Source organism: Dermochelys coriacea, chromosome 5 (genome assembly GCF_009764565.3).
Source record: "Dermochelys coriacea isolate rDerCor1 chromosome 5, rDerCor1.pri.v4, whole genome shotgun sequence".
NCBI lineage: Eukaryota > Metazoa > Chordata > Testudines > Dermochelyidae > Dermochelys > Dermochelys coriacea.
This window is the reverse complement of record NC_050072.1, coordinates 44,646,909-44,658,117: the sequence shown is the minus strand read 5'-3', so window position 1 is coordinate 44,658,117 and position 11,209 is coordinate 44,646,909. Positions and strand designations below refer to the sequence as shown.

Here is an 11,209-nt window from a genome sequence, read left to right as displayed (position 1 = left end):
TGAATGGATTAATGAGGCTCTGGGGCCTGAGGGCAAGAGGCCCCCTGATATCTGCGAACCAATTTCAGCTGGCTTAAGCTATTTAAGTGTACCCTAATTCTTTATTGTCATGAACTGTATCTGTTAAGTATCATGCTATGTATAAGTGAAAAGTTTATAACTCACTGATTATTATGTAGGTGCAATGTAGGTACAAGCAATTGATGCAGAGACATAAACTGAAACTTTTAATTCTTAAAATGTGTTTGCCAGCCAACCAGGAATTACCCTACTTGAGACAGAGGAGTGTGGCTTCTCACCTGGGAGTTACTTCCAAAGTACTTTGAAAGACAATAAGGTACTTGCATACCACAAACAAGAGGTGGAGGTAAACTTCGCACTATCACAGTGTGGAGCAGATTGACAATCACATGTTCAGTTGTACTGGAGGGGACGGGAACTAAAAAGATTACATTTTGGCAGGCACAGTGCCAGTGGGAGAAGAAGCAGCATGACAATTCCTTCAAGACAGACTCCATTTTCCTCACCTCGCTGCTGAAAATGGACTGGGGGTAACCTTCAGAAACATCCATTTCAATGATTCAACAGACTATTAAAGAGATGGGTACAAGTCCCAAGTTATCTATCTTACACCTAAGAAGACAAAGGTACCAGGACTTTGATTTTAGGAGATGGATCCTGACTAGGAGTTTGGTCCATCATCTTGATGAAATCAGTACCTTGAACCAAGTCTACCTTGTTAAATTGTAGTCACTAGAAAGCATTTTATCTTTGTTTCTCTTTTAACCATTTTTGACTTTAATCCTTATACTTGTATCTATTTAAAATCTGCATTTTCAGAATTAAATAAATTTATTTTATTTTTAATTTAAACCATTCTATTGCTGTGTTTGACCTGAACTGTTTGGAAATTCCAGTTACCGGTAAACTGTTGAATATTGACTCTTTAAAGAAGCAACAAACCATAATGTTCCTCCGTTTGATCCAGGACAGAGCTGGATATTTCAGAAGACACGTTCTGGGGGAAATTTGATGTCACCGTACCAGTTGTAACCAAGGCTGCTGGAGACCAGTGGAAGTCTGTGATATTGCAGCCAGGTTCCTGGATCCAAAGCATTCGATCATGGCTGCTCAATTCATAGGCCTAGGGTGCATGCTTGTTGCTGACTGTGAGTAGCCTGTCAGAGAGCTACAATAGCAAAGCTTTTAAGGCACTAAAGGGCTACAGGGTAAGAGGTGACACAATTCTTTACTGATCCAGCTTGTACCCCAGAACATGACAGCTTCCAAGACATTTGCCCAGGGATGCAACTTATTACAGGCAGCTAACTATCTAGGTGCTGATTGTCTGTCTGGCAGGGGCGCCCTCAGACACTCTTCCCACGGTATACCCAAAACCCGCTCCTGCCAGCTCCCATGTGCAGGCACTCCCAACAGCTCCCCTCCCCCTACTTGTAGCAGCTCTTAAGGCTGTTGCTGAGTGAATACTGTGGGCAGAGCAGAGGGGACATGGGCAGTTGGGGGGAGGGGACATCTGGTACAGGAGCTGGCCCCATGGCAGCAGTGAGGAGCAGTAGTGCTGGCTGCCTTGCTGCCTGCTCAGGTTTGGTCTAGAAGCCCTCCATCATGATGGGGAAGGGGATGGCAGCAGGGCCAAAACTGAGTGACATTGTGACCTGGTGCATGAGGGCCACAGTGCTACTCAGGTTTGGCCCCATGGCCTCTCTTTCATGATAGAGGGTCTGAGGGCAAACCTGAGTGGGCAGTGGAGCAGCCAACACTGCTTCTCCTCAACTTGGCACCCCTGCCAATGGTACGCACTGTGCGTAACGTGTACAGCTGTGGGTACCACTGGTGACCAGCCTTACTTCCCCTGCCCCCACTTCTGTGCAGGGACCGAGCACAGTTGCAGTGCCAGTGCTGTGAGCTCTCCCTCCTGATCTTTGTAGGCACTAGCTTCCCAAAAGGGGAAAGGCAGTACAAAGTACACAGTGCTTGATGTGGCCGAAGAACTGGCAGTCCTCCCACTACAGCCCAGAGAGCTTTGGGAGGCATACTGCCTCTCTCAGGCACACTTTGTGCCATGGCCATTTGGGCTACCAAACAGCTATCAATGGTGAAATCTTTCAGCTACTACCTACCCTAGGTTAGATTTGAACCAGTGGCCTAGAGGTAAAATGTCTTGTAGCCTATTAGTGGAGTATCTACAGCCATAATTCTCCCACGCTGACACTTCTTGTATATCTGAATACAATAAAGGAAGGAATCACCACGGCTGGCAATTGTTTTCAATTCCTTATTAAACATGCACAAAGAGCTCTGCTCCAGTATTTCCTTGCTGGTGAGTTTCTAACTCCCTGGCTGCACTGCCATTGAACCTTTGGAGATAACACACATTCTCCTCTAGGTAAACTTTAATCTGTCTTTCATTTAAATATTAATTTGGAATTGCACATTGTAACCTGCCATATCCCTACTCTTGGTGAGGATTAGAATGATTGAGTCTCAGAACTTGTTTTAATCATGCATTTCAATACTGCTGAGACTTGCGGTCTGCCGCGTTCCTTGCACCAGCCAGAGTCTTTTGACATGCTAACAAAATTGAAATGAGTGCCTTCATCTTAGACAAGGATAATTAATCTTCAAACACTGTTTATCTTCGTCCAAAAATCCCCAGAATTCAGAACCAAATTAATTTAAAGTCTAAATCTGCTTTAACTAGTAATTGGTTAATCAGTGGGCTTGATGTGTAATTATATTCTTTGTTCACACTCCTTACAGGCTTGAATAGACCATATAATTCCTATGTTGCTTTCAGTCCCGTGATTAGACCATGTGACATATACATGCTGTATATACTGTGAGGCAAATTCCTCCCTGAAGTAATTTTCCTGATGTTGCTGGGCTTGCATATGAGGGATGAACTTGGTCACTCATTTTTAACTTCTAAAATGATTTCTTGTGAGTATTTGTTGTTGGTTTTGATTTTTACAATTCAGCTTAAAAATGTGCTGTGGGTTTTCAATTTTAGACCTTTGCTCATTCCCCATCAATGACACAATCTAGAGCGAGTTTTTATTGCCTTTACTTTGACTGGACACATCTCTCACAATTAGGGGATCCTCTTTTTCTTGAATCCTTGCTACCGTTCAAAGGGTGAGGGGACAAGGTAAATTCAAGAATTGACATTCCTATTTGCTTCGAAACAGAAGAGCCAGGAAATCTTCACCATGAAATATATACCCTTAGTTAATATATATTATCATAGTTTCATTGAAATCAGTGGGTCCATGCTGATTTACACCAGCTAAGGATCATGCCCAATGTATTTATATGACCTTGGCGGGGCTCAGTACTCATGGTTGATACACCTCACCACTGGGATTGGGTAAACCTGTGCAGTTGATTAGTAACAAACCTTCTTTGAGGTTCTGCAGGGGTGGGTTCACTCAGGACGACTGCATTTACCAAGTTGCACCAGTGTTCATAGAATCATAGAAGATTAGGTTTGGAAGAGACTTCAGGAGGTCATCTAGTCCAATCCCCTGCTCAAAGGAGGACCAACCCAACTAATAATCCCAGCCAGGGCTTTGTCAAGCTGGACCTTAAAAACCTCTAAGGATGGAGATTCCACCACCTCCCTAGGTAACCCATTCCAGTGCTTCACCACCCTCCTGGTGAAAAAGTTTTTCCTAATATCCAACCTAAACTCCCCCACTACAACTTGAGACCATTACTCCTCATTCTGTCATGCCACCACTGAGAACAGCCTAGCTTCATCCTCTTTGGAACCCCCCTTCAGGTAATTGAAAGCTGCTATCAAATCCCCCCTCACTCTTCTTTTCTGCATACTAAATAAGCCTTGTTCCCTCAGCCTCTCCTCATAAGTCATGTGCTTCAGCCCCCTAATAATTTTCATTGACCTTCGCTGGACTCCCACCAATTTGTCCACATCCTTTCTGTAGTGGGGGGCCCAAAACTGGATGCAATACTCCAGATGTGGCCTCAGCAGTGCCGAATAGAGGAAAATAATCACTTCCCTCGATCTGCTGGCAATGCTCCTACTAATGCAGCCCAGTATGCCGTTAGCCTTCTTGGCAACAAGGGCACATTGGTGAATCATATACAGCTTCTCATCCTCTGTAATCCCCAGGTCCTTTTCTGCAGAACTGCCACTTAGCCATTCGTTCCCCAGTCTGTAGTAGTGCATGGGATTCTTCTGTCCTAAGTGCAGGACTCTGTCGTCTCAGAGTTCCTTTGTCCTGCCCTGGGATGGTGAGCCCAGAGTCTTCAGTCATTCCTTTTTGCTGCTTACCACTGCTACTGGAAGAGATTAAAACTATCAGGCTAGCCCAGGCTAGATTACAGCAGTGAACCCTCCAGGCTAGATTAATGTCTCTTTGCCAGTGATTAGTCTGATTTAAAAGCTGGTGGAACAAATGTGTGGTGTTGTATCATGAAGAAACCCCCAGCAAATTATCATTCTGATAATCCATGAGAAAGAGAATGCTCTGCAAACAAGACCCTTAACTGATCTCAGCTGTCAGGTCCTAGCGGAAGGGCAGCTTTTCAAGCAGGTGGCCCAAGGCCATTCAGGCATTTACAGATCAAAACCATCATTTGAACTGCACTCAGTGCAAACAGAGGTTTTATGCTCACAGGGACTTGCTGCAGTATTTGTACACACTGATATACTTCTCCTAGAGACCTACCCACAAGCTCTGGTTGTTGTGAAGAAAGAGAGAGAGCAGGGGGGAAAAGAAAGGAGAGAGAAAGGGTGGGTAAGGGGAGCCCTGGAGTCCCCCCAGACAGCCTTAAGTGGCAATTGGAAGTGGAACCCTTCTCCACTCCTGCCTGGCAGCAATGGCAGGGGCTGGATCCTTCCTTCATGGTAAGCACCTATCTGTACCCAGAGCCCACTAGCATGAGATGTACTGAAGGAACTCTGGTTTAGATCCCTTCTCAGGATTTAGGGGTAGTGTCAATAAGCAGGCTTGAGGAGCACTTCAGCCTAATGGCATTAAAGGCTGTAAACAGAAGTAGAAATGAGTAGATCCCAAGCCTTGATTCCATTCAGCTGAGCTGATGAAGCAGCAGGACTAGCCTTGGCATAATTTCAAATGCCATTCAGCATCAAACTGAGAAACAATTATAGCTAAAATATAAGAGGAAATCTATGGATCACTTGTTCTCAGAATTTGCATTCTAGTTGCGCTCCCCAAAGGCTGATAGGAGGCTCCTTCTGCGCAAGAACATGCTTAAAAGTCTCCAGCAGAAGCAAATGATCAAACTTATCAATGCAACTGTCAACCAGCATCTGTCCTTCCTTCCTTCCTTCCTTCCTTCCTTCCTTCCAGGAAGCATTATCTTTTAAGATCATTGCCCTTAAAAAGGTTTCCTAGGGTTAGGTTTCTAATGGGAAAAGTCAGAGCATGCTATGAATATAGAAAGCAATTACTCCAATCATTTTAATCCATACAGCTAGGGAGTTCTGCACTCTCCCTCCCTCCTCCCCCCCCGTGACCCCTTTCCTGATCACTGCTGTTATCTCAGTTTTCTTATAATTGATATTCAGGTTCATAGAAATCCCTGACTTCTGCATTAACTTCCCTAGCTCATAAATTCTGCCATGTATGACTAGCCTAGTCTGCTCCACTTGCTACTCCTTGGTGACACCTATAGGAATCCCATTCCTCCACACCAGCTCCTAGAGAAGTCGGTACCAGTCATCCTGGCTAGCAGCATGCCAGTCTCATTCCTACTGAAGCAAGTTTCACAGCAGAACTCCCACATCCTTTCTGAGTGTGTGGGCACACAGCTATGCCCTCTCCTTACTGCTGCCTTTCTCACAGAAATGTCTGGACTGACTCATTCTGGCTCTTTTATAGCAATTCTGGCCTGTCTTGTTTTTCAGTGAGCTTAGCACCTCATTTTTGATAGTGACCTATCGATGTTCAGCCAATATCTACCATGCTAAGGATTGATCCAAAGCTCATAGATACCACTGGGAAAAACTTTCACCACTGGGGTTGGGTTCAGATCACTATTCTTTTACGTTCCCCGCCCCACTGAAACTGTTAACATAGATAAACCCATAGAGTAAGAAAAAGAAACAAACTCAACAATATCAGTTTCTTGCAATAAGTACCCATTGGAGTTAGCAATATCCAACGGCCAGTGAGCTGTCTTAACTGCACATAGTTGCCCAACAACCCATAGTGTGGTTTTCTCTTTTCTTAGACAAAGGATACCATGACATTTCCTGATGCTCAGTTACATCACGTCACCCAAGGCAGTGCGAGTCTGATCTCTGAGCACAACTGACTTCACATGTGGTTCTTCTGGTTTCTATTTAGGTTATCTTCAAAATATAATAGTTAAGTCACAGTAACCTTAATTACAGCAAGTAATCAAAGAATACAGATTCCTGGAAGTGATCATCTCTCATCTCATCAGTTTCCACTTCCCGAGTGGCATAGTTTTGTATAGGGGCAAGGCTTATATTAATTTGTTTTTACTGGGCACCTCAAACTTTGCCTGATACTGCTAGTCATATGTTTGTTAATGAATACTTGACAGAGATGGGAGAATGCCACAGATCCTTTAGTACTGCAGTGAGTATGGTAGGGTCCACCTCGGCTATCATCTATTGCACAGATCCTGAAGAAGAGCTCTTTGTCTCTTTTGCCAACAGAAGCTAGTCCAATAAAACATATTACCCCACCCACCTTGACTCTCTGAAGTGCTTTACAGACAGACAAGAAGGGATGTTCCCGATCCTGCACTCACATTTAAAGATGGAAAGCTAAGTGGAAGTTTATAAGAATTTTTCTTTGTTTTGCTTCACATGGATTTGAGTGAAAGAACCCAGTTTCAAATTAAAACACCCACAAAACTGAGTTTCATCAAAATCATGCAAAACCCTGAATTTTGTGTGGTTTGACACAAACCCCTAAGTTTCTACAGTACAGGAACCTTTTGACTAGGAGTCAAGAGTGTCCCAAGATCTGCCCACAATGCCAAACATGCTGGAAGTTTCTTCTAAATGGTTAGTAGTGAAATAGTTATCAATAGTAATATTTAAAGTAATGACCCTTAAGTTTCACAGTTAGTAACCTATTTTGAGGAAAAAGAAAAGGAGTACTTGTGGCACCTTAGAGACTAACAAATTTATTAGAGCATAAGCTTTCGTGAGCTACAGCTCACTTCATCGGATGCATTTGGACCGCATTTTGAGGAAAGGGGGTTGTTCCTACCTTTCTTATGCCTATAATTTGGGCTGGCTGCCTGAAGCCTTAGAATGGCAGTACTGTAACAGTTCATATTTGGATGGAGATCTTTGTGACAAGAAGAACTGGAAACTCATTTTTTCTTAAAAAAAAAGTTTGAATTCTGCAGAAGAGATGAAGTATTGCTGAGCCCAAGCATTCAAAAATCACTAGTCAGGCTTCTCTGGCAAAAATTCATGAGATTGGCTTAAAAATAGTGAGATTTTAAAAATAATACATTTGCAGTTCTTTTTGTTTCATTTCTACTTTTTGAGCATTTATAGGTCACATTTTTCAAGTTTCTTCCCCCCCACCAAACATGAGGGGATTAAAAAATGAAAGCTGAGATTCTTTATCTCCTTAATCACCTGACTCCAGGAGCTGAAGCTTTAAGAAAAACACAAAACATCACAAAACTTGCGATAACATTGCAAGAATTGGTACTGCTGGAAATAGAGCTATCATGGAAGTGTTAATATGTTGTCCACCTCATACTTGGCTCCACCTGAGATTTATTTTTATAATAAAGCTCCAAAGTAAATCTGTTCATAATATTTTAAAAAAACCAATTTTGAAATATCAAAGTGCTTTCCATTTCGTAGGATTTGAAATTAAAATTTTGTCACTTTTAACATTGAAAGCTTTATCAAAAATGACACGGAAACCTTTATTGAAAGGGTTATTGACATTTTTTGTTGACTGGAAACCACATGTTTTTGGTTATAAAAACCCAGTTTGATAACAATTTCAATAATGGCTTTGATAATGTTTTTGCTAATTCAGATGAAAATTTTGAACAAATGAACAACATTTCATGAAAATGTTTCCACAAGCCAAACAACTCTGAAAAAAATCAACATATTTGAATGAAGTGTTTTTAGTTTTTATTTATAATAAAAGGGCACATTTTGATGAAAAACACCTTGGGTTCAAAAAACGTTGGCCAATTTCAGATCTGATGGGTTTCATTGTAAACATTTTCCATGTCCAGTGGTCCTTGCACCAATCTCATATAGTTTATGGCTTGCAAGCATAATAGCCAATGTTCACCTTAATCCCTTCCCAGCAGATCATAGAACAATGGATGATGATCTTTATTTCCCACCTGCTCTGTAACACCAGGCACTCTGACGCTGGAATAAAATGAACATGTAAGATTCAGTGCATTGTTTAGTTTCCAAAGGTTTAGGAAGGGGGCATGGGAGGAAAGAGTTGACAAAACATCATATTGTTTATGATGGAATATTCTTTGTGTAAGAGACTGAACATGAGAGAATGTGGCAGCTTTAAGGAGCTGAACCAGCTCACACCAAAATCAGTGGGAGTTTTTCAATATTTTAGTGGCAGCAGAATCAGGCTCCATGTATAAGGATTGGTGGATGGCACATGTAAATGAATCCTGATTGCTCACTGCTGTTCTACAAGCTGCCTGTTTCCTTTGCGCTACTCTGTATGACTATAATTTGCAATCAGTTGATTTCAAAGAATTATTTGGAGTTCCCCAGTTGTTTATTCCAAATATCTCATAAGAACAGACTTTCTTATAAGATTTCCATTGTTTTCTGGTTTCAGCCAACCTGACTGCACTGTGAGAACAAGCTTTCTTGCAATACTTTCATACTTTCTTTTCCTGTCCCAGTTGAAAACAGGAAGTGCACAGCACAAATTGTATACCAGTATTTTAAGACAAGTATTTGTATCTCAAAACACTGCTGCTCTTGACCACATTGCCCCAAGCATGACCAAAGCACTCCCTGAATCACGCCACTCCCCCAAGAATTGCAGCCACATCTCCAGCATTCACTCGCTCCCCATTCATTTCAGAATTCAGTTCAAACTTATCTTCCCCATTTTTAAAACCCTTCTTAGACTTGCTCCTGGTGCATGTCAGGACAACTGGCTTCCTCTCTGTACTGTCACATAATCTCCCCACTGCGGATGGAAGATCCTTCTCTGCTGCCCCTGCCATCTGGAACAGCCTTTCTGTAGCTCTCTGTTTTTATCAGATCTCCATCTGCTCTCAAATCTCATATGGAAACGTATCTCTCCCCTCACCCTCTTGTACCTCTTCATTTCTCTTTTTGCTGCTGTCACTTTTTATTTTAAACTCTGGGGACACAGTTTGTAGAAAAGATGTTAGAATAAAGTTGTATTGAACAGTATAGCTGCAACCTATTGCTCATAGCAGAAGGCATATATTGGGAAACATGCATAAAATGATTGATTTCATTTTAAAATGACTAAGTACAAAAGATTCATATTTTAAGAGCACCCCAGGGAGCACGTTCATTGAGGATTATTGCATTTCTTGCATGGCTGAAATCCTTAGCCTTCAAGCCTTATACTTCTCTTTGTGCCTGAGGCATGCAGTGATCCCCCTAGAAATGCAGTGCCCCTGGAGTGGTCTTATTATTTAATTATAAAGACATTCTTTGGAAACTGTATTTATTTTCCCTGCAAGTTCAACCTCATCATAGGGCCGAATTTGCAGATAGAGACAAGTACATTATAATGGTAATGACTGATAGCTGAAGTTTTCTCAGGTTCAGATTGTTCCTTAATGTAGGCCATTTTTCATCATCTAGTGTTGTCTAATAATGATGTCATTTCCATTGCTTGAATTTTGAGGATGGAGCCACATATCATGGAGTTAAAATGACTGTTTATAGGTCAGCTAAATTGTGTCATTATCAGGTTAAGCCAGTTTTCGCTTTGCTCTGGGGACAAAATAGCAATTGGACTCTTCTAAAACTCATCAAACAAGAAGAGGATGCCAGGAATCCAAAGTTGCACTAGAGCTAAGCTGAAAAAAGAAGCTGTTTTTGTTCGAAGCTGTGATGGCCATCAGATAAAAATGGCAGAGTTGTGCCTGACAGAAAATAAGTCACATTGCTGATCATTGGATAACATTGATGTAGTATTTCACAATCATTTAACTGAGATTTCATGGCAAGATTAACAGTGAAGATTTTAAACAGTGAACACACATGAAGAAGAGCTTTTTTCTAAAACCCAGCTATTCTTGTCCGGCTCTTATGCTGATTGATTATAATTGGGCTTGAACTAAAATATGACCTCTAGATACAAAAGAAAATTATATACATTTAAAGGCGAACTAGCAAGCTGTTTTCAGAGTAGCAGCCGTGTTAGTCTGTATTCGCAAAAAGAAAAGCTTTTGTAACTTTTGTAAATATATTTTTTAAATCGTTTACAATCCCAAATTGTTAAATATATATGTAAGCATATCTGTACACACACACCATTCAAAACCCAACCCTGTGATATTCCATGATATTTACTTTAATGTAGTGTATTTAGAATTCATATTGCAATGAGTTATTTATGACAGGGCTGTAAATGGCATAGGTGCCGACTCAGTCAGTACTTGGAGACTGGGGCACCCATGGAAAAAAAATAGTGGATGCTCAGGACTCACCAGCAGCCCCACTGATCAGCTTCTCTCCTGCCCCGCTAGCGTCTCCTTCCCGCTGGTGATCAGCTGTTCAGTGGTATGCAGGAGGCATTATCGGGGAGGGGAAGAGCAGGGGCAGGAACAGATGGAGTGAGGGTGGTGCATGCTTAAGGCAGGAGGTGGACCGGGACTGGAAAAAGTGGGGCGGGGGTGAAGCAGGGACAGGAAGAGGTGGGATGGGGTGGAGCAGGGGTGGGAAGAGGCAGGGCAGGGGTGGGGCCTTGGGAAAGGGGTGGAGTGGGGGTGGGGCCTGTGGAGGAGTGAAGCAGGGATTGAGCAACCCTGGGGAAATGAGAAAGTCAGCGCCTCTGGTAAATGGGACATGGTTTTTGAGTAAAATCAGACCATTTTAATTATAAAAAGTTCTGACGTCCAGCCCCCCACAATACATGACAATGCTCTGGGGCTGGCCATACCATTTTTAGATTAGCAGGCAGCTGTTTATCTGAGATGGGGAATTTCTGAAAAT

General features: G+C 42.2%; 1 long non-coding RNA gene across 1 annotated transcript; it reads left to right on the top strand.

Moving 5' to 3' along the window:
* The first annotated feature begins 206 nt into the window (after positions 1 to 206).
* On the top strand, positions 207 to 1,936 carry LOC122460230. Its single transcript, XR_006281397.1, has 2 exons — positions 207 to 337; positions 463 to 1,936. It is a non-coding gene; the product is annotated as an uncharacterized LOC122460230 (long non-coding RNA).
* The last annotated feature ends 9,273 nt before the right edge of the window (positions 1,937 to 11,209 follow it).